The sequence below is a fragment of the Rutilus rutilus genome (genome assembly GCF_951802725.1).
Source record: "Rutilus rutilus genome assembly, chromosome: 8".
NCBI classification, from domain to species: domain Eukaryota; kingdom Metazoa; phylum Chordata; class Actinopteri; order Cypriniformes; family Leuciscidae; genus Rutilus; species Rutilus rutilus.
The window spans coordinates 27,835,147-27,840,100 of record NC_140222.1 but is presented as its reverse complement, the minus strand read 5'-3'; the positions used below and the strand labels follow the sequence as shown (position 1 = coordinate 27,840,100).

General features: G+C 36.0%; 1 pseudogene across 1 annotated transcript; it reads left to right on the top strand.

Moving 5' to 3' along the window:
* The first annotated feature begins 306 nt into the window (after positions 1 to 306).
* Positions 307 to 3,359, top strand: LOC311295628 (cathepsin G-like; annotated as a pseudogene). The gene is made up of 5 exons: positions 307 to 370; positions 470 to 620; positions 2,601 to 2,733; positions 2,825 to 3,033; positions 3,204 to 3,359. The product of its transcript is annotated as a cathepsin G-like (transcript).
* Positions 3,360 to 4,954: the final 1,595 nt, after the last annotated feature.

Genomic DNA, 4,954 nt, shown 5'->3' with positions numbered 1-4,954 from the left:
TGTATATAGTGTTACCTACTTAGAAAATTGGTTTAGGGTATTACAAAAGTGGACATTGTCTTATCCAGAGATTTTGGACCTCGCATTTTTCCTCACACCAATGTCAGCACTGGTGCTTGCCAGATGAGGTGCTTACATGATGGTAACAAGAAGTTATGGTTTTAGACATTAGACCACAAGGATTAGACAAGAATTTACTCACAGTGTTACTGACATCATAAAGTGAGAAACTGAGTCTCCACCCACTGAAAAGAACAATAAATACTCTTCTTCTTCTGCAGACACTCACAGATCGTCTTCTTCATCATGACCATCATCATCATCTCTCTGCTCCTGCTGGCCTCTCTGCTGCCACACCTGACCTTCACTGGTGAGATTGATTATGTAACAGTAAATTATGATGATTTTTAAGAATGTTTTATTTCATGTATGTATTGAATAAGTTGACTGACAGCACTCTCTCTCTCAGCTCATGTGAATGTGGGTATAGTGAACGGCACAGAAGTCAAACCCCACTCCAGACCTTACATGGTTTCTATCCAGGTGAACCGTCAACATATCCGCGGTGGATTCCTCATTTCTGATGAGTTTGTCTTGACTGCTGGACATTGCCGAAAGAAGTAAGACTGGAATTTTTTTTTTTCTATACTAAAATCATGAATTTTCTATTCAATTCACATTTATTTGTATTGCGCTTTTCACAACAAATATAGTTTCAAAGCAGCTTTACAGAAAAATACACATTGTTTCTACATTACAATTTAGAGTAATCTGTTATCAGAGGTGACTGTGAAAGTAATGTCCATATGACAAAAATATACAGTGCTAAGATAATACAAATCATGTAGTTAGCTGATATCTTGTATTACAGTTTTTCTGAATTGCTAAAACACATTTCTTGAAACCATCACTCACTTTCTCAGAACCTTAAACACAAAACCAGATTTTCAAACCACATTCACTGAACCTCTGACTCTTCTGGCAAAAACAAACAATTGCCTCAGAACCATTTTATCTGTTCTCAAAATCAAACAATGCTTTCATATCGTACACACAGCGAGTCAAAATTATAAATACTGCAGATCACTCATTAGACATAAAAAAATAGACAACACAGAATCCAAGGCATGCAGTTACAGAAATAAAGTATATTGTAACAAAGTAAACAAATTTTGCAATTATGTAAAAAAGTATAGTAATGAGAACTTACAGTAGTAAGATGAATAAATTGTATACTGTATCCACTACAAGTATAGTATTGTACTGAATATTGAATAGTAGGCCTGTTGTAGGTCTGCATACTGTATTTTCACCGCTTGCATACTGTGAAAATACAGTGACCCAACTGCAACAAAAGCCAAAAAGGTTACAGTAAAAAACTCTAAATGAAAAGCATGTTACAGCAAAGTACACTCAGAAGGGTTGTGCAACTGCTAAATCAAGGTCAGTGAGAGAGATTTTATTCTGCTTCAGCATCATGTCTTCATGTTGATCCGGCCGGAGGAGTTTCTCCACATCTCAGACAATGTCATCTCTGCAGGCAAAGGGAAAAACCCTAAAGCAGATCCAGCCTTGACAACATTCTCCACACCTTGCTCATGATCATCCTCATCCTCTTCCTGCGTGTTCACCTCCTCACACATACTCTTCTTCCTCTCCCTCTTATATTGTTTCCAGCCATTGTTGGTATCAACATTCAGTGCAACATTTTGAGTAAATTTTGGGACTCTGAACCGACTTGATTTATGTACAGTTGGTTTGGTCACGTCATTAGAAATAAGTGTGAACAATTTTGAGTCTTTGTGTGTAAACAATGTCAACTATGTTGCATTTGTGTTTAACTTTCGCCTACCTGTGTTTTGCATTTTGAAACATAAGTGCATCACAGTGCAAAATGTGTTTTAGGGAGTGAGAATGTGTTTAGAGTTTTGAAAAAAGAGTGCATGAGATTTGCAAACTGTGTTTTAACTACCTGAACTCGTTTAATGTTTTACAAAAAGAGTGATTTATTCAACAAATTGGTTTAGACTATTGAGAATTTGGTTCAGATAATGGGGTTTAGTGTTTTAGCAATTCAGAAAAACTGTAACTTAGGCAGATACAATGATCTCATTAAATCAGTAATTACACTGTAAAAAATTATGACAAATAAGTCATGACATATGTTTTTAAATTGCTTTACCTCATCAAAATAAGTTGAGCAATTTTAATAATAAAAAAAAGATTCAACATTTTTTTACCGTCAGATTAATGTAATTTAAATTGAAATTACATAAACAACCCCAAGTTGATTGTACTTAGAAATTTAAGGCAGCAACGTTTTTTTATTATTTTTTTTATAGTGCACAAGTTATGATCATAATGATTACAATATATAGAAAATTTGGCAGTGGTGCATGTTGATTCAGAGTTGGTTTCATCTGAAGTCTTCGTAGGGGTTGGCGTAATCTCTTCACAGGTTTTGGGTCATCTGAAATCTTCAAGATTCAAACTAAACTAAATTAAAAGTCAAATCTCGGTTTCATCATACCTTCACAATCTTCTCTGAAAGAATAAAGAAACCTAAAAGCTGAAGTTAAGATGAATGTTTTCATTAACAGAACAGTAGAGCTAACAGTTGTGGTTGGTGCACATGACCTACGAGAAATGAATGTCCGCATTAGAGTGAAGTCCTACTACAAACATCTGAATTATAGTGAAAAACCTTTTCGGAATGACATCATGCTTTTGAGGGTAACATACTGCATTTATACCAGTTGTTCAAAATGATACCTAATCATTTAAAAACTGTCTATTAACGTATAATTGTGTTTTATGATTGCAGCTAGAGAAAAAAGTCGAAAAGAACAAAAATGTTGAATGGATTTCAATACCAAAGACAGAAGGAGACATCGCAGCAGATTCTGTTTGCAGTGTTGCAGGCTGGGGAAGTTTAATAACTAATGGCACTGCAAGCCCAGTCCTCATGGAAACAAATGTGAAGATCATGGATAACGGCATAACATGGTATATGGCCATGGAGGAACCTGCCAAGTATGTAAAACATTTTTAAATAATAATAATAATATTAGTAGCCTTAATTAACAAATAAAATAAATATATATATATAGAATAATGAATGAATTAATATTTTTATTTATTTAATACTTTACAATACATGAAGTCTCAATGTGCTGAAGAGAGTCCTTGTTTTCTTTTAACAGGGGGATTCAGGAGGTCCGTTGGTTTGTGGAGACACTGCAGTTGGTGTCACATCTTTCGGTGACACTTATGACTGTAATTCACGTGAATATCCTGAAGTTTATACGAAGATTTCAGCATTTCTTCCATGGATCAAAAACCTAATTAGAAATAATTGACTTTAATAATAAAAAAGATGTGTTGTACTAGTTCTTAATCAAATATGTTTCCAAATGTTTAACAGATTTTCTCCCACATCTTGTTCTAATAAAACTATCAAGACAAGTCAAATGGTCCTCAATTTTATAACCTCATGAAATTACAGTAACAGTAAAAGTTTATTTTCAGATTTTTCAGATCTTCCATTGATAAAGAGCATTATTGGATATGTTAATTGAATTAATTGCTGGGGAAATGGGGTGATTTAGCTTTTTTAAAGGGGTCATATAATGCCATTTTTGTACAAGCTAATAGGATTCTTTAGGGTCTAAATTAAAAGTTTTTAATATACATTAATTAAAAATTCTCATTAGTATTGTAAGAAAACACTCATTTTACCTGGTCAAAAACAGCTCTGTTTTCAGCACGCCGTTTAAGTGCATGTGTCTTTAAATGATAATGAGCTTTGCTCACCCCGCCCCTCTGTTCTGTGTGCACACTGTTTGTAACACAATAACACAATAACCATAACGCGTTGTTCATTATAAACGTGGGATTATGAATTATATTGAGAACGTCATACATAGAAAACATGCCGTAATGTACCCTGAGTGTAAACCGCATTCATCTTGAAGCGTGCAGCAAGCGATTTGCAAAGATTAATATAAAGATTAATGTAAAGGTTAATAAAACATTACTCTCACTTCTTCTGGAGGTGCAGCAGGAACACGAATAGTTGGTGCCGATCCTTTTTTCAGGAGCAGCTTCTTAGCAAAACCAGCTTTATACTGACCTCGTTTGTAAAGCAGTCTGGTGTGTGAAATGATTCGCGCAAACATGAAAGCATTGACATTGATCGTGGGGAATATTCCCTTCGAAAACAAAACTCAGCAACTGCTTCTTCAGCAGTTCGGATTTAGGAACATCAAAATGACTGCTGTGTTCCTTATTACACGCAAGAACAGAACACCACAATCGCTTAGACGCCATTCTGCTCCAGCGTATCAACAATGACGCGTGGACTATGATGACAGACAGCTCGCTCACAAGCGAGGGCGGGTCTGTGTTGAAACGCTGCTGTCAATCAACAATCGTGGGAGGGGCGTCAATTTTGTGACGTCACAAAATCGAACGGCTTGATTTGAGAGAGGGTAAAACCAAGCGTGCCGCACAAGCCCTGAAAAGTGAAGCCAAAACGTCTCGATCGCCCCCCAGTGACTGGTCCTAGTATAGGTCATAAGCCCCGCCTCCCCATGTTATTCAACGCGACGTGAGACCAACTAAACAATTAAATTACACTTCAAATATCTTTTTTCCAAAGGTGGTTTCTTTCATTTGCTGTCGTTTTTATCACGCTGATGTAAGTTCAAGTGTCTGTTTCAAAAATAAGTTGGCTTTTAGTTAGTTACGTGATGCGGTGGTGAAATGTCATGATTGACAGCTGTGATTGACAGGTTATCTGAGCGAAGTAGTCACTGAAGCACCAACGGACATTTTTTTCGGGATCTTCGGAGGACTGAGGAGATTGTATTTACTTTATTTTAACAAGCCTCTTGTCGTACTGCAATAAAAAAAATTTAAAAGTGTGCAGAATCCACTCTCCCTGAGTGCATTC